The sequence below is a fragment of the Pongo pygmaeus genome, chromosome 17, assembly GCF_028885625.2.
Source record: "Pongo pygmaeus isolate AG05252 chromosome 17, NHGRI_mPonPyg2-v2.0_pri, whole genome shotgun sequence".
NCBI lineage: Eukaryota > Metazoa > Chordata > Mammalia > Primates > Hominidae > Pongo > Pongo pygmaeus.
In genome coordinates this window covers 90,621,428-90,640,271 of record NC_072390.2, presented here as the reverse complement: position 1 = coordinate 90,640,271, position 18,844 = coordinate 90,621,428, and the positions used below count along the sequence as shown (strand labels likewise).

The window sequence follows — 18,844 nt, the reverse complement described above, 5'->3', positions numbered from 1 at the left end:
GGTAGGTAATTTCACAGGGGGTGATCAGGAGAAAATAAAAGCAGACAAAATCAAAGACATTTAGAATTCACAGTAGTAAAGCCTGGAGATGGACTGGGTTTAGTGCGGAGACAGAAAGGTTGGCAGCTGAACATCTGGCATGGGCTAGGGCTCTGGAGGCTCAAATGGGGAGTAAAGGAAGCGTCTCTAGGAGAGGGACTGTTGGATTCCACCTTAGACTTTCTTCAGGAAGCATCCTTGGGATGCCCAAGGAACACCCAGGTAGGGGGAGCTCAGGAGCATCAGTGTGGAGGCCTGGAGCCTGGACCTCAGCGACTGCCGGCATGTTTTTGAGTGTCTCATAATCAGAACACAGGAAGTCCAAGAAGAGGAGAGGATGCATTTGTACCAAAAGTTCACAGACAAGAGGCTATATATAGACCCAAAGGTCAGACTGCATTGGATTCAAATAAGAGTTTGGATTTGAATGAAAATACAGGCAAGGGGAAATTCAAGGTACAATGAACAGCAATGAGACTAGGGGAAGGGGAAGGAGAAAGAAAAATGGATACTGATCAGAGAAATCCAGCAAGTGTGTTCGATCAAGTATTTTACTAGGAGTGGGGGTTCTGTAAACCTATGGGGAGTCTTCCTGAGACTCAGCACTCACAGCCTGGCCTCTGGGACCCACATGCAATACTCATCACTATCGTCAGGAGACTAGCTTTACTGTGACTCAAGGCACAGGGAGGCCAAGACATTTGGTCAATGTTTCATGTCAGAGCAACATGGGAGCCTATGTTTCCAGGGCCCAGTGATGCTTCCAAACCTCATACCTCCTCAGATGATGGTCACCTCACTAAGACTGTTGCCCAGTTCTCAGCAGCATCCAATGTCAGAATAGCACTCTTTCCATAAACCAGGAAGATTCTGCCAGAAAAAGCAGCAGGCAGCAAAATATTCTTAGTACTTGGTGGAGGGATTCCCTTTCTTTCAAAACCTAATTAAGGACTGGCAAATAGAAATCTTGCTCAACTCAGGTTTTATATAGCAATTGATTGTTTTATTTAAGGGTCTGCTTTAAATTCACCAGTATTTTCTTCCTTCCTTTCTTTCCTTCTTTTTTTATTTTTAACAAGGTTGCCCACACTCAACTATTGTGAAAACTCAGAATACAGAGATTGAGAATCTTTCTAAACCTTGTTTGTTTTCACATGTACTTGCCCTCTGTTGGAGAATTTGGGCTTCATCTGTTGAAGGTCAGAGGTCAGAACAGTGTTGATCCTGGAAACTCAGGAAGTCTTGGGGGACATTTGGAAATTTAGATATTCTGGGGTCCATGTTCTATGCCAAGAACTAGTCCCTCAGTGTGTAGCAGCAGAACAAGTGTAATGATTTGATTTCTTATAGCCACTGTCACCTTCATCTATATATTTGCTGGTGATTTATTAATATCTGTTCTACCTGTCTCGGCCTGCAGGAGACCTTGTATTGCTGCATGCCTCCTATAGAGTAGAGAGAAATGAAGGGAGCAGATGGGATTATGACTTATTTTCCAACGTTGAATTTATAAAAAGATCTTTTGTCAGACACTGCATAGCAGTTTCTGGGATGAAATTAATCCTATGAATAAAATTTCTAACCTCACCTAAAATAGGTGCTTTATTTAAAGAAGGATCGATGAGGCTTGCTAAATATTATTTTTAGTGTTGATAAAAGCTTTTCATAATCTCAGGCTGCAAACATGGGCTAAATTGGCAGTTCTGGATGCCATGCCAGCGCGCTGGAGCTGGCTAACGATGTCACCCACAATGTCAGTGAGGCAAAGCCACCCTGAGCTGTCTCCAGGCCTCTGTCCCTCCACTGCAATCTCAGGGTAGGAGAAATGTTTTTCTCAATGCCTGTGAATCTAACTTTGGACACATCTCACAGTCTCATCTACCAAGGATCATCATTCATGAGTTAGACAGCAAAACGGTTAGCCGTGTCCACCATGTAACAAAGAACATTCTTGAGGCTGTCAGGCCAAACCCCTGAGCTCTTTGTTCTTTGCCCAGTGGTCTCATGGCTTCTGGTTTTCAGGGGAACATTATGACTGGTCTACTATTCTGGTGCTGCTTCTTTTTGAAAAGGTTCAGAAAGAGTTTATTTCAGAGTTCACATATACTCAACTTCTATCTATCATCCTTTATGCAAGGCTAGTAAGGGCTTCGAGAAGCCAGTGCATCCTACATGACTGTCTTTGTGGCCTTTGGTGTTTCATTCTCAGAGAATTATTCCAGGCTTCCTAGCTATTCTGAACTCAAAATTCCTGTTACCATCAAATAGTACTTGCTCTGGTGAGTATAATCTTTAGCCTCCAAACACTCCAAAATCTTGGGGGAAAAAATTAAATTTTAAAATGTGTTCATTAGATAAAAACAAATGGTCAATTTTATTGTAATATTTTGATTATATCTATCAAAAAAAAAATGCTTTTTCCCCCTTTTGTCTCTTGCAGCTTTCTACGTTTGAAGTCATCCAGGAACACAGCAGAAGCAGAATAAATGACACCACGTTTCTCTCTCACAGCCTTCATACCATGGATTTTCCCTGCTCAAGATAAAAAGAAATTAAGAGGAAATCAGATTGCTTAGAGAGAGCAGATTATTGCTCACTTTTTAAAAGGAGCTCCACAGAGAGAATGAAGAACGTGTAACTTTTTGCAGTGACAATGTCTGCTTTGCTCTTGAGGGGCACTCTTCCTTTTTCTGCTCAGGGATATTCCGGAGGAGAGCTGCAGATGCCACCCAACCCTGCGAAATCTGCCCTGCGAGTCGAAACAGATCCAACAGTGAAAAGAACTTCTTCATTAGGACATCAAGCCTGTAGTCATATTTTCAATTGCTGCTGTAACTTTTTCCTTGCAAGTGCTTTCACTTATTTCGGGACCACCTAAGGCTCTGTGTGGTACACAGCAACACAGTTTGAGATATTTCTGTGATGTTCTGTACATCATATAGTTGCTAACAACCTGTCAAAGTCATCCTGACACCAAACTGAGAAGCTGATGGTTTGGGTAACGTATTAGAGGAGATGAAAAAAACGACAGTCCTCATTACTGTAATAAAACCAGCAGAGACACACTGAGAATCAATTACTGATTGTGACCTAATGAACTAACCCTCAGTCAAGTAGAAAACTGCACCAAGCCTCTTACATTATCAGATGATTTAGGATGGAGCACTGTCTGAAGACGGGCAACAAGTCGAGGCAGATGAGTTTTCTTATATTGTGGCTGACTTAATTACCTTGTTCCTGAGTGCAGAGATCAAATTGAGCAACTTAAGGTGCTAAAGCTCTGTGCCAGCTGGAAATGAAAAGGAAATAATTAACACCAACAAGAGCTACATCTAAGGTTGTGGCACCTCCTGACAGAAGCAAGGAGACTCAAAGTTAAGGCGGCTGCAAAGTCCTTGACGAGGTGAGCCTTGCTCTGTCCGCCTGGCTGGATTTGTCCAGGTTGCCTGTGGCAGCTGTGCACTGAAGAGTCCGGCTGGGGAGCCAGGGATTCAGAACTCACAGTGCAGCCTGGTGACCGAAGGGCAAATCCACCTGAGGACCTGAGTGCAGATGGCTGGGCTCCCTGGAACAAAGTGGAGGAATGACAGAGGTGTAACTCTTACACCACAGCCTCCATATGTGTGTCGCAGAGAAAAATACTATAATGGAGACTATTCTTACACACACACACACACACACAGAGTTCTTGTCACCATTGGAACAGTCTGTCTTTGTCTTTCATCTCCCACAGTCATGTCCAGATCCCATTGCCCTGCATCACACGTGAACCCAGTGAAGTCAACAATGAATGGATGGTGTTCACAGAGAAACCAGCTTATGGAAGGGGACCTGTTACCCTTCTTTGAATTAAGTTCTTGGAAGCCATTTTTCACCTTATTTGTCACTGTAGTGTTCTCTTCTTCACACATGCAGAGGTGGCAAGGCATCAAACCAAAACATGGCAGGCTCCTTCACTGCCAGACTAGGAGATGAATCCTGGGTACACTGAAATGGAAGCACTCAGAAGCAGTGACACCGATGACAATCCAGGCCCCAGGTTCACATTCCTCAGTCCTCCCATGAAGGATCTAGTCCCACCCAGAGGACACACCCAGGCTTCATCTGCGCTACCTGCACTTCCCAACAGGCATTTGGAGAGGAGAGACTTAGCTCTGTCAACACAAAGCTCTGTGAAGCCAACTTGAGTGCTTCCCACAAAGGGCTGAGTGGGATTAATCTCCCCACATCACTGATGAATCAGTCCCATCAGCACTGCATGTGGCATCATCAGACTACAAGGACACACTTCATGAAGGGGTTTCTCAGTATTGAGTCATCACTCGAAGACCTGACACACAAATGAGTCACAGCTGGGAGAGCGTTTGGAGAAATGGGCATTTGAGAAATGGGCTGTGTAGGCCGTATCCCCTCCATAGGAAGTCGGCAAACCAGGGCGAGGCAAGGATGCACCCACTGCAGCCACACACTACAAATCAGGGGCAGGGATGCTTAACTCTGCCCAACTTAGATGAGTTTTAAAAAGCAGCACTTCTCAGAAATCACCTAGTTAAATGCAGATTCTGATTCATAAGTCTGGGTGAGGCCAGAGATTGTGCAATTCTAACAAATCCGCAACAATGCTGCTGGCCTTGCCTGTGTTTGAACTATCCTGGGAGTATCAAGGCCTTAAAGCTTCTGTTCCTTCCCCCAGGGTCCTCATCCAGTTGGGCAGACATACTAGACATTCTGACTACATCCAATGAGCACAGTCATAAGTCCTATGAGCAACTTACCACTCCAAAGGATGTAGATGGAGCTGAGTGCTCTAGTAAGTTTCTGGAGCACCAGGCCCCTTGGCCAGCCCAGTCTTCAAGGCCCACTTTTGGGAGCATGGCCTTTAGGGCTCTCACACAAGCAAGCCAATAGGTGGTAAGGAGCAGAGCAGAATTCCCCAGGGGCTGGAGGGTAGGTGTTGATCAGGCCCAGGCAAGCACAGCACAGTCAAAGTAAACCCATCCAGGCCTGTGTACCCTGCCCCGACCATGAGACTCCCTGGAGTTAGTTGAGTCTGACCTGAGAGCAAGGTACAGTCACGGGGAGTAATTTTCAAATTAATGAATTGTATACAGACCATGAGGCAACTGCTTGTCCAGATGCTTTGCATAGTCCACTGATGGAAGCATTCACTAGGCTCCTTGCAGAACTGAATGCTGCAAAAAAGAATTACACATCTAGAAACTTGAAAAAGAGGGAAGGGAGATTTGGCACAGGCATCTTGCTCACTAACCTGAGTCTTTGTTGAATGAGAACACGGTGCCTGGTGCGGCCACTGCTGCCACCAGGGACGCCAGGCCGAGCCATCATTCAGTGCTGCTCTGCAGCGTGCTGCCCTGCCCTCCTGAAAGCTGCGTGATTCATTGGATTTAATATTGTCCTGAGTCTCACTCCAGGGAATTCTGCAGGAATGTTGTTCAAGAAAAAAAAAAGAAAGAAAGAAAGAAAGAAAAAAAAAAACACAGCCATTTAAAACAGAGTCTGTAGGCTCCATTCTATAAAATAGGTTATTAACTTGCACTGATGGCAGCCAATAGTTCAATTGCTGTGAGGTCACAGGTTATTCAACGGGAAGGGCCACATTTTCGATTGTTTTACCCTGACTCCCCGCTGATATGCAGGCTTTACCAGGATTAGTGTTAAAATCCTCACTGTGAAACGCAAGGCCCAGAAAGAAAGCTGCATCCTGCTGGCCTCCGCCTCTCGACCAATGCGGGACCTGTAAATACTCCTCCCCTTGGCTGCTATCAAGTCCCTTTACGATGAAACTGGCTTGTAGCAGCGAAGGGGTCGCGCGGGGACTCTCTCCACCTCCTCCAAAGACTATATAATAGCCCATGCAGACATTTCCTGATGTTTAAAATCTCTCCAATTTTCCTCCTCTGCTCCTGCATTTTTAATCTCTGAAATGCCTATGACTGGACGCATGTGCCCACTCCTCCCCACAACCATCCACCAACATGAAAAGAAGATTCTGTCTGGATTTGGGTCTGCTCTTTTCTGGATACCTACGAGAAGTTCATCGGGTGCTCTCTTACACTTGCCAAGCTGAATCAGGCCCCCAGAGGGTTTCCCTCCCACATTGCCTTCCCGCATCATGAGGGAGGCTGCTGCTGTCTGAAACATAATAACTGTTTCTTAAAATTCCTTTCTGATCACACCTAAACTCTGACAAGTATTTGCAGCTTCTACCTCCTTTGAATTTAAGGGATGACAAACCTGAGCACAGAACAAAGAATATCTCCACCTAATGATTGCAAGGCCAATTTCCAGGACTGGACTTCCGAGGCCTTACTGACTTCCGGAACTTGACTTCCGGAGCCTGACTGACTTCCAGAGCCTGACCCAGAAGGCTTTGGTAATTTTGAACCAGAGATTTTTCAGGAATCTGCAGGCTTGGTGTCTGAGGCCCTCACAGTCAAGCCCCATCCACACACTGGGCATCACAGCTCTGCCCCATGGACAGTGCAGATAATGTTTAATTGAAAACAAAAGTGTCATTTTGGAAGGCCTGCCCTACCCCACCCCACTACCTGACACACGTGGAGGCTTCAGAGTGTGCACGGCTGAGCCTCACTGCCTTCTCCCTCGAATGTTCCCTGAAGCCCCTCGGATCTCTTGACATAGGCGCCTTCTCCATCCCTGCCGCCCGCTGCTCTTACTGGGGGAGGCTGCTGTCCCCACACCCTGAGCTGGGCTTCGAGGTTGAGATTCACAGAGGCTGCTGTCCCCACACCCTGAGCTGGGCTTCACGGTTGAGATTCACAGTAACTCGCCTCAAAGAAGCTACCGGCAGGGAAACATCTCCTCAGGGTATGTCTGCTCCCAAACAGACGCCACTTGGAAAAGATCACGTTTGCTGTTTATCTTCTACTTGCCACAGTAGTACACGAAAATAGAGTATTTGCAAGAAATTAAGAACAACGAAACTGAAACTCCCTGATGATCCCACCCTTGAGATAAACACGGGTAACATTTTGTAGGATTGCTTTTCGGTCTTCTCAGTCCCATTTCAAAAACAGCACAACATACAGTATGAGATCTCTTGAAAGTTGTCAACCATGGGCTTTAGACCGAACTTAGGAATGAATATTCTGCCTTTTCTGCTCGTGGCCTGTGTACGCTTCCCACCTCTGCCTTTCCTACCCCTCTGAGTGTTCTCGGAGGAAACCATGGTGTACCCACGAGGCCATTCTGGGGATATGTTTAAAACTCCTCCTTCACAGAAACAGCCAAAGGGTGAAAGTATAAATCAGCTGCCCAGTGTTCAAAAAAAAAAAAAAAAAAAATCAACCATGCAGGGTTCAGGCTGGCCTTCCCACCAGCCGAATGAGCAAAAGGGCTCAATGCTCTGCAGATTTGGGGATGTGCCCTGACACATGAAAGACTTGTCATCTGAAAATCACTGGGGGCCATGGGGGCCTCCACTAAGGTCCTCAGAGGCCTTCCTTCATCCACAGACAGCCGGGCAACTCCAAAAGATGCTGTGCCCTGGGCAACATCCGAGCCCCTTTTTTGAGGGCTCAAAACAGGCCATGTGCCACCCACAGAGCACCTGGCCTTCCTCTTCACAGCAGGTAGCTGATGTCACTGTTGGTCTGTACTCGGAGGTTATTTGATGCTTGTCTGTCTTCCCCCATGAGATTTTAAACTTCACAAGAACAGCGACTTTGCCACTTATGCTCAGAATTTTATTTCTAGTACCTGAAACCAAGGTTCTCAACAAATATTTGGTGAGTAGATGAAGAAATAACAAGTGGGTAAGTAAAAAGGGTGGATTTTCCAAGGCTAGCATGACCAATAGCTGGCCCAACCAAGATCATTCCCCTCACAAGCTGTCACTCCTCCTTTAGCCCCAACCCCCCACCTCTACACCTTACCTACCATGTGTGACTCTGTGAGTCACCCACCAGGAAGGCAAAACTGAGACAACTAAAGTGAATGCAAGGGCACACACCTTCCTGTTAAGGTCCTGACAGTTTATGACACTAAAAAAAAAAAAAAAAAAAAAAAAAAAAAGGTAATACTGGAAGCATCTAACTATGATCCCGATGATTTGAGAAAAGCCACAAAACTTGGCTAATTGGGATCATCTCCCCTTTATAAGCTCCAAATTTGATGGCCCTTCAAAGACACTTTCTAAATCCTACCTCACACTACCTATCATTCTTAGTAGAAGCAAAGTAATACAGACTATCAGATAAGAAGTTTCTAGAATTTCTCTATGCCCGCCCAATCTATCTTTGCACTTCTGTTAGAGAAAAAGATACCCCTGTACTTCTCCAAATCTGACCAGGCTACTTTTGACTCTTTCAGTCTCTCTCCCCACAACCTTTCCCCACACATGCACACACATAGACACACACATATATCTTTAATCTTTCCGTTTCATTTGTCTTCTTCTCTCCCATCTGTAAACATACTCAAAACTCTTCTTAAAAATAAAACATAAGTGCCCCAAATCATAAAACTATTTCTCTTCTCCAACTCTCTCTCAGGATAAGGACCATCTTTATCTCTCACTTGTAGAAAGAAAACTATATGCAAAGAAATGGAAACCCATTTGCCCCTATCACAAGTCAATTTCTGCTCACACCACTGCTGAGATAGCTCTATACTAAATAATCAGCAATTCCCTAGTTGCCAAATCCAAGGATATGAGCACTAAACAATCTCTTTATAGCATTTGATATTGCTAACAATCCCTTACTTCTTGAAACATTTTTCCCTTAGCTTCCAGGATATCAGTATCTCCTGACTTTCTTCCAGTTTTTCTGAATATTTCACTTCGATCTCTTGGGGATGGATTCTCCTCCTCCACCCACTCCTCAAATCTTGGCGTTTTACCATGAAATAAAGGGGTTCTTCTGGTCTTTTGTTCTGAAGCCACATCCTTTCCCTGTGTTAACACATTAATTCCTTCGACTTTAATTACTATTTCGAGATGTTAATAGCTTTGAAATCTGTGTCTCTGGTTCTGACATCTTTTCAAAGTGGCAGAACCTTAGGTCTGGCTGCCTCTGGAGGCCTGCACTGAGTTTGGAGCTAGCGTGAACCAAAACTTGACATTGCTTTTCAGGCACCTCTACCTCCTCCTCTCTGAGAATGTGTCATCCTGTTTCCAAGCTTTGGATTTCCCTTAATTCCATGATGCTGTGTCTTTGTGATCGGTTGATCACAAGTCACCTCAATTCTACTTTGGAAATGTCTCACAACCCTCACCTTTTCTCCTTCACCCCTACTACAATTGCCTTAGAGCACAATCCTTACCAATTTCTTCTTTTTATTTCATTTTTCTAACTGCAAACATAATTCATTTTCAACAGAAAAAAATACATAGAAATTTCAAAGATGAGCGCAAAAATTTCTCATAATCTTCAGAATTAACTAATATTAATATGTAGGTAAATACTAGAAGTTACTGTCAAACAAGCATACAGTTTTGTTAGCTATAGTGTTCCCAGGATGCTTTTTCAGATCATTTTATATTGTCCTACATCAGTTTTACTGGCTGCATGAGGTACCATTTTCTAATCACAGCATTATTCAGTTAAACAATCCCTTAGCATTTGATATATATCAGTGAGGATCAAAACAGAAAAAAATTAAACCTCTCTACTATTTAAAACACAGGAAATTGAACGCAAGGAATTGGTTACAAAGATGAGTAAAGGACTGGGAAGACATTTAGGGGATAATGAAGCAATTCAGAAACAGTGAGAAGACTCACCACCCCATTCATACAGTTAAACATAGGGGCACCATTTTGTCTGTTTTATTATTTCTATTGTCCATCTCTTTGGTGCCTCTGTTCTTCTTTCTCTGCCTTGTGTTGGGTTAATAAAATATTTTTAGTATTGCATTTTAATCTTTCCATGGGCATTTTAGCTATACCTCTTGCATTATTTTTTAGAGGTTGCTTTAGGGATTACAAGTGCACCTTTAACTTATCACCATCTAATTAGAGGTAATATTGTACTGCTGCAAGTAAAACATTGGAAGCTCACAGCAATATAATTACATTTATTGCCCTAGTCATCCTTTGTGCTATTGTTTCCACAAATATCCATCTGTCCGTATTATAAGTACCACAATATAACAGTAGAATTTTTGCTTTACATACCATATGCCTTACAGAAATTAAGAAATGTGTATATATAGCATATATGTGTACATATACGTACATGTATATATCTTAAATATGCATTCCATATATTTTTACCCACACTTACCATTTCTTACACTCTTCCTTGCTTCCTGAAAATCTGAGTTCTCATCTGGTGTCATTTACTTCAGCATAAAGAATGATCGTCCTTGTAAGGCAAATCTGTTGATAGCAAATTCTCTTAGTTTTTGTTTATCTGAAATATCTTCATTTCATCTTCATCTTGACAGGTAGCTTTGCTAGATATACCATTCTGGTTAACAGATTTTTTTCTACACATGTTAAGAAGTCATTCTATTGTCCTCTAGTCTCCTTCCTTCTAATGAACAGTCAGCTGCCATTCGGATCATTGTTCCCCAGTATGTAACATCTCATTTTTCTCTGGATGCTTTCCACATTTCCCCATTACCTTTATGTTTCAGGACTTTGGCTGTTGCATGGCTGTATAATTTCATGCCTCTCTACTTTTGCTTCTGCTGAGATTTCTACTAGAAATGACCTGTCTCTCAACCCATTATCAACTTACCAATATCCTACCCGGGCACTAAAGACCAGTTCAGAGGTCTCCTTCTCTGTGATACCTCCCCACAAAACCCCTGACAGTGTAATAGCTACTTCTCTCCTCTCCCAACACTTCACCCTTTCTCTTTATTACAGCACATGAAACATATCATTGTAATTATATTTTTGCATATCGCCTTCCATTTGACTTTTCTCAATGACAAGAGTTCTCTCTTATTCTCTTTGCAGTCCTTGTACCTAGCATAATGCCAGGGGCATCATAGATGTTCAATGAATGTTTACAGGCTGATTGGGTGAATAAATAAACAAATTGAATTCACCAAAGACAATAAGCTAGTGTTTCTAGGGCCGTTTGTAAAGAGAAATCAAGTGACATTCACCCTCAAGTTTAACTTGATGATGAGTAACACTGTTTAGATTTTGACTGAGGATATATAGATTCCTGAGAAACCTCCAGGGAAAAGCTCTCAGGTTTCTGAATGGAGGCCAAGAATGAGTTTTAAATCTGAGACAAGTGAATAAAAGTAAAAGCAGTCCTTTTTTATTAGATGTTATCTTCCCAGTCATTATGAAATCATTTTGTATTCATTGTGATAACACCAATTATTAATGTACTCATTTGGCATTCATATGACTGTCTTATGCACTTCCATAGGAATTCTCTTGTAATTAGCTATTAGTTGATGTTAATAGCAATAGATATTTAAAATAATATGCTACCAAATAGGGTCACCAGCAGAAAAGGGATCAATGTATTCAAGCACGAGAGACTTGAGGGCAATCCCTTTCAGTGTGAAAAGTTCTTGAGATGCTACAATGGAGTTTGAGAAACTGTAGAAACTCAACTTAGCCCAAGATGGGACCCCAGGAGTCTTGACCATCTCTCTTTTCAAGAACATGATTTTAATTTAAAACAAAACTATGACAAACTGCCATTTGATTCAGCATTTTTCTTTCAGTTTATATGCAGATCAACTATGTCCTAAATTGTCTATCTCTTATTTACTTCATTTACTACCTGTATTTTTCTATTAGATACCAAATCTTGTTTCCTAAATGACTGTTCTAGAAAAGAGATTTGGAGGCAATATCAACATAAAATGTACATTCATCCTCAGATCAAAGAAATGCTGGGCTTATGAAGAACAGTAGTTTGTGAAAGATGAGTTAGTAAGCTTCACCTTCAAACAGAGCCATTCGAAATACAAAATGAAGATCATAGTCTGAGCTCATGGGTTCATTAGGTTTGGGTGCACTTTGTGAGTTGCTGAGGGTGGTGGAGCTTGTCTCCCCCAGCATATGCACAGCTTCCTTTCCAAGTGTGGCCCTTGTCATTATAAATACTGCAATCATAGGCTTTGGTCTGACAGATGCCAGCTTTAAATCACCCGCCTTATGCCCCAGCTTTGGTACCTGAGGTCCTCGAATATGATGTCCTCCTTTCATGAACACCAAGAGGAAGATATCCCCAGTTAAAGGAATTCTAGAATCATGTGGCCACCTGAGTCATAGGGGCCCTTGGGAGTTTCAACCACTGAGGCCTTGGTGGTTTCTTTAGAGCATCCTGGACATTGCGCCCTACAAACCTCCACTGACCTTGGAATAAAGTTAGGTACATAGTCCCCATGTCTCTCCCAAGACTGCTAGGGCCACCCCATCCCTAAAAGAAGCCTCCTGTCAGCATAAGGATGCCTTATAAGTGTACAGGCAGTGATATTAGGTCCTTAAAAACTGCTTCACCTTGCACTCCACAGCCAGATGTGAAAGGGAGATACGTACAGTGGAGGGAACACATCGACCCGTGCCTCACACTATTGGACAACCCACTGATTTCTAGGTCTGAGAGAGTTGTGTTCGTTTGGTGCAGAAGAGGTGAAGAAACATTTGAACACTACGTGGGGGAGGAAAATAGTAGACCCCGACAGGGCAAGAGCAAAAGAAGCCCAAAGTGACACACCAAGGGCAGACCTTGACCTGCTCAAATGCTGCTTTGTGCAGCTGGGATCCCCTCGCTGCCCCTCCTCCAGGGTGACAGCTGTCAGGACTGCTATGGCAGGTGGAGGGCACCCTGGTGGCTCTGCATTGAGGATTTGCTGCCAAAGGGGGGTAGCAGCAACCATGGCAGGTTTCCCAGCCAGGAAGCACAGGCAAAGCACCATATTTCTAGGAAAATGAGTGTGGCCTGTGTCTGACAAGGGCAGGTGGGCTTGTGATTAACAGAACTGGGTTGAAGCAATTGGGGCTGTTGATGCTTGTGCAACCTCAAACACACACAATCACTGCTGGCTCACTCCTAACGCCTCCCTCTCCACCTTAGAGGTAAACCTGCATCTCTCCCCTTTCAAAGTCCTCCTCCTGGATGGAATCTACTGATCAGCATGAATCCACATCAGCACCTAAAATCCTAGAATGTCAAAGCTAGACAGGCCCTCACAATGGTCTCATCCAACCTTTGGATTTTACTGATGCAGAAACTAAGCTACAGAGAGAGAAATACAGGTGGTTGGGGCCACGCTCACCCACACTTACCCAGTCTAGCTCTGTAGGCAGCATTCGACGTGTGTCCTCTCCCCAGGGAGGTTGCTATGCCTGGAGTCCCAGGCATTTTCCAAATGGTAAAGTAAGAAGACCATCGCCTATCGTACTTATCCTGAGACAAGGAGGCAGTGAGCTTGGAAAGCACGTCAGGGCAGTAGCATGCCCACCAGGAAAGGACGACTCCGTCTTACCCCCACCCCTCCTGGCACCTTGCTCCATCCTCATGTGCATTACAAGATGCCATGCATGAGCCTCAAATCATCTTTATTTCCCACTTACTCTATAATCCAGCCACTGCTCAGGGCTCCTCTCTGTGGTCTCCTTCCTGTAAGCAGGAGAGAGTACTGGGTCCACTCTGACCATGGACACCAAAACCATCACTGCAGCAGCAGCAGCAGCAAAAGAGATGGAATGGAATTCTACCCAGGGTTTGCCCCTTTAAAATCCGGGCAGCAAGAAGGCTCCACGCATTCTCTACCTTAATCATGAAAGGGCTTCATCTTGACTCTACCGTACCATGTCTATAAAAACCATAAAGTAGAAATCTTTAATTACTCAGAAAGGTCAGGCTTCAAATTGTATATTTAATCTGGATTTAAAGAAGTATGTACCATGAAGAGTGATGCTGTGGTGTCTAAACACCTACTGCTTCCATTTTTCAAGGCACACACAGGCACTCGCAGGCACAGACGCAAATAAACCAACTATGCTTAGCACTGGCTACCTTTCTATTGAGAACCTTCTTTTAGAAATTAAATATTTCAGCACCTGTCATAAGATAGGTGATTCTTCCACAGCAGAGAGAAATAACAGTAGCATAAAAAAGGCTATTTTCACTTACCTTGATTACTAATTTGGAAAATGGGGGCTATTGAGATTAAAATTTCTCAGGACACTTACCTCCTTGACTTTTTTCTTTTCTTCTCTCTCTCTCTCTACTCTCACCTCTCTCTTCCTTTACTCTCGGACAAGAGCCTTTCTGGCTCAGGAGGTGGAAGGCAGTGGCCAGCAGCAGTGGATGTCCCCTGGGAGAATGGCAGGTGGGTGCAGAAGCAGTAGACAGGGCGGGAGACTGGCCCCATGCAGAATAAGTACAGATGTCAATGTTTCATGTGTGTGTAAACATCATAGGAGCCTGTGTTCTGACTGTTGGAGAAAGAAGGTACAGACACGAAAAGGGAGAAAGCTATAAGAGACCTGCGTTGTGAGATTCAAATTAGAATTATTGATGTACATTTGTGATAGATGATAGGTCGATAGATCGATAGATGATAGATAGATAGATAGATAGATAGATAGATAGATAGATAGATAGATAGATAGACCAATGGTGGATGAAGAGAGAGAGAGAGGAAGGGAGGGGGCAGGTGGATGGATGGATAGGTAGATATAGGAAGAAATATAAATGTATGTATACATCTATATTGTACATATGCATATTTATTCATACTTATAGACAGACATTTTCTAGCCTTAAAGGTCTGAGCAGCAATCCTACAAGTACCAATGAGTATATCTGCCACCCAGTTCTTGGTTTCTAAATATGACTTTCCACTAAAACAACAAAGATTCCTTGAAGCAATGGCTAATATCAAATCAGAGTAGGAAAACATAAGATGAGCTTAGAATCGATTTTTATGGAAGAAGGAAATAAATTGCACAAAGAATGATAAGGACATGTCAAAAAGACGTAGCAGTAAGCTTGAAGGTGTTATTACTTGGCCAAGGCTGGGATGATTTGAAAGCCAAAATAAATAATGGTAGTAAGCAGACTGTAACCCAGTGGATTAAATAGTAATCATGGTGTTCATAAGGATATAAATACATGAATGCATAAATGGGGAAAAGGTAAATCTCTTCCTAGTAATGAAAAACCAACTAATAAATTAGTAAAAATGATGTAATTTTTAAATTGCCATTTGGCAGCCATCGCAATGATAATTAATTCAGGTGAGAACCATTCTGGATGCTAAAACCGGGATGTGGAAGTTGCTCGAAGAAAAGCTTTCACGTGCTCTCAAAGCATCTCCCCACAAAACACTTGACAATTTTTTGAGGAAGACAAAGTGACTTTTCAGTGGAGGAACTTGGCAAAGGTGACTTCACCAGCAGTGGGACAAGCCTGCAGCCTGTCCACCTGAGAGGATGCACTGAGAAGGACAGAGCACCCCCTTCCCTGACATTCTGGCCAAAGGTGCACAGCCTGGGTCTTCTTCTACGGAAACATCAGACACATCCAAATTGACGGACAATCTACAAAAATAGTTGGCCTATCCCCTTCCAAAGTATCAAAGTCATGAATGTTGAGGAAACCATTACAGATTGCAAGACACTAGAGAGATAGGATGGCTGGGTGCAGCCTGGGACCCTGGCCTGGGTCCATTGGGCGCCAGTGAGACAGTTGGTAAATTTGGAAGGAGTTTCTGAGAAATGGGTCCAGGGATGTTGTTCATACTATTCCTGCAACTTTTCTGTAAGTTTAAATTGTTTAAAAAAATAATAATGAACAATTCCTGCCACACTGGCTGAAGAATCTAGGAAGAGACTAGTGCAGCAAGAATTGTCCCAATATCTGTGTCCATTCCCAGTGAGCTTGGTTCTGCTGTAATGATTTCCCACAAGTATTTTGCTGTGAAAGAAAATATAATGAAGGGTACTGGAATTGATGCACTAATATCTAGGCCAACACTTCTTGCTTTTACTAACAAAAAGGAGCTGAAATAGCAGTTTGAGGCTGACAATAAGTATGTAATTTTTGCTTTGCTGCTGACTTCCCATTTGTCGCGGGACACAAAGGAAGGCACTCTCCTTCTCAACAAACATCAATGGCTCCCATTTGCCTATGGAATAAAGTCCAGACTGTCTAACCCAGAATTTGAGGCCCTTGATCTTCCATTATAGGTCCAACTCCTGCTCGCAATCTGCTCACAATTTATATACAGTATGTTTTTACAAGATTCTGGTCCCCTGGCTCCTTCTTCAAAGTTTTCTCTAATATTGTTATTATTACTATTGGCATTCCATCTCTTCCTCTTACCCCCAGCACATTGCCTTCATTTCTATTATAGCATCTGCTTGATTCTTTCCTTTCATATAGCTAGTTGTTTACTTGTCTGTCCCACTCACTAGATTTCATGCCCTGAAGGATTTGTTATTTAGGAAATGATTTCATGGGCCCATGTCCTCTTATTAGATATGAAGATATATTCAGTAGGAATTTATTGAGTATCTACTATATCCTGAGAAACACCCAATATCATTCTCAAGATATAGTAGACACTTAAATTACTGCTGAATGCATCTTTCCATATCTAATAGCTTCCAAATAATACTACCTTGGTCAAATGTTCAAGAAATTGTTTACTTTTGAAACAGAGGGAGATTTTTTGACCCACACACATGCACTGAGTGAGGGTCACACAAACTACTTAGATGAACTTTTCACTTGAGTAGACAAATAGGTGGTCAAATGATTAGTAGCATCCATCACTGGTTTTAATGCTTATAGAGCACAAAATATTGAGAAAAGTATTCATTCCCATATACTCTAATGTAGTTATTTCTGTGTACTTTCCAGACTTACTACTAGTAACAAAGGAAGGGGGAGTTAAGAGAAGCGAACCTGGCCTTTTGTCCAACCTGAATCACTGATCACATCTGGCCTCACTAGAACACCTTCATTGGTTTCAATTCAATACACCAATATGTAATGTACAATGAAGACAGAGTATTCTAAGAATAACTGACTCAAAGTGTGTTTACAAGTATTTTGGTAGCTGATGGAGGGATAAAGTCATCCAAAGAAATAATTTTAGTTTTCCCCCCCTTTTTTATTCAAAAATAAATACAGTATTTGAAAATGCCAATAGAGTACCGTGAGATATTTCAGTTAAAACAACCTTGGAAATACAGAACCTATTCACCCAAGAAGAAAAACATTCCTTTTACTGTGCAAGTAGAATACATTCCTCTTCTCCTCCACTTCACGACTTGCATGAGAAGAAGGGAGAGCCTTCCGCGTTGGTTGAGAAATGTCTTATCCTCAGGCTCCTCCAGGGCAATTACTGCTGAGGTGGATGTGTCCTCTCTGAAAGGGTTTGCTTCTTCGGGAACTAAAGATCGGTGACAGGAACACAGAACACTCAAGTGTGATCTTAAACTTCACTCTATGGCAAATGGTATCTTTTAAAAATACAGATTTTTTAAAAGGTTTGTTTTGGGTTGGGATAGAGTTTACCTTGGCATTATCTATGCAAAATGGATTTCCTATCTAAATAAACAGCATAAGTAGTACTTACTTAAAGGGGGTTTCACTAATTAAGATTTTTTTTTTTCCAAGATGGTGCCTTGCTCTGTCACCCAGGCTGGAGTGCAATGGCGCACTCTCCACTCACTGCAGCCTCTGCCTCCCAGGTTCAAGGGATTCCTGCCTCAGCCTCCTGAGTAGCTGGGATTACAGGTGCACGCCACCACATGCGGCTAATTTTTGCATTTTTAGTAGAGACAGTTTCCATGTTGCCCAGGCTGGTCTAGAACTCCTGACCTCAAGTAATCTGCCTGCCTCAGCCTCCCAAAGTGCTGGGATTACAGGCATGAGCCACAGTGACAGGCCAATTAAGTGTTTTTTTTTTTTTAAGTATTTTAAGCATTCAGAAATACTGACTTTTCATGCAGCAAATTCTGAAATTGAGCGTTAGGGAAAGCAAGCAAATGAATTCTTTGTGAAATCTCAGCCAGGCTCCCCAGGTCACGCGGCAGCAGCCTCCTTCAAGGTGTGCTGTCCAAGGTAACAAACCTGCATTTCCTCTAAAACCTTGCTACTCAGAGGTGGTCTGCAGATCAGCACCAGTAGCATCGCCTGGGAGTTGGTTGAAACACGAAACCCTAGATCCACTAATCATGTAATTGATGAGCACGTGAAAGTTTGAGATGCATCGCTGTCTCCTGAGTGAGAAGGGTTTTGCTCCACTCATTTTTAAATAAGAAAAGTTTGTGATCTATACATGATTTAGAAGGTTCTTCCCAGGATGACTGAACACAATTTAGAAGGGCAGGAAATCTCATCTTGCCCCATCACAAATTCTCTTGGACCGATTAAAGATTCATTAAACTCCTTGATCATTCTTACTGCTTCCACAAATGGATTTTGAGAGCCTGCTCAAATATTCGAGAGGGTTTGGCCCCCAGCACACCTCTGCTCCTTTCCTGTAGAAGATGTTCTTCAGAAGAGCCAGCCAACACTCATGTGGAAAGACAGGGAAAGGAAGCTCCCCATGAAGTCAGGTTGGCCAAATTGACCCAAGCAATCAACAGGTGCCAACTCACTCTCACACCCCAGTTCAGGTTTGCTCAGTAGTTGACATCCTCAGAGAATCTCGACATGAAACCATTAGTATACAATCACCTTGGTCACACTGCAGCAATCTTTATATGTGACACTACCTGCTTTACCCACAATCCACTCTGAAAATTAATCTTCAGCATGATTCTTTAAGTAGCATCTTCCTATTTTGATACAGGGAAGGACAGAATATTTATCTTTCC

General features: G+C 42.9%; 1 protein-coding gene across 1 annotated transcript in view; it reads left to right on the top strand.

The window, feature by feature from the left end:
- SMIM21 (small integral membrane protein 21) overlaps window positions 1-14,306 on the top strand; it is a 28,432-nt gene extending 14,126 nt beyond the window's left edge. Inside the window, exons 6-7 of the mRNA XM_054461407.2 lie at window positions 2,480-7,808; window positions 14,273-14,306. The gene's annotated coding sequence lies outside the window, so the exon portion shown is untranslated. The remainder of the gene's footprint in view (window positions 1-2,479; window positions 7,809-14,272) is intronic.
- The last annotated feature ends 4,538 nt before the right edge of the window (window positions 14,307-18,844 follow it).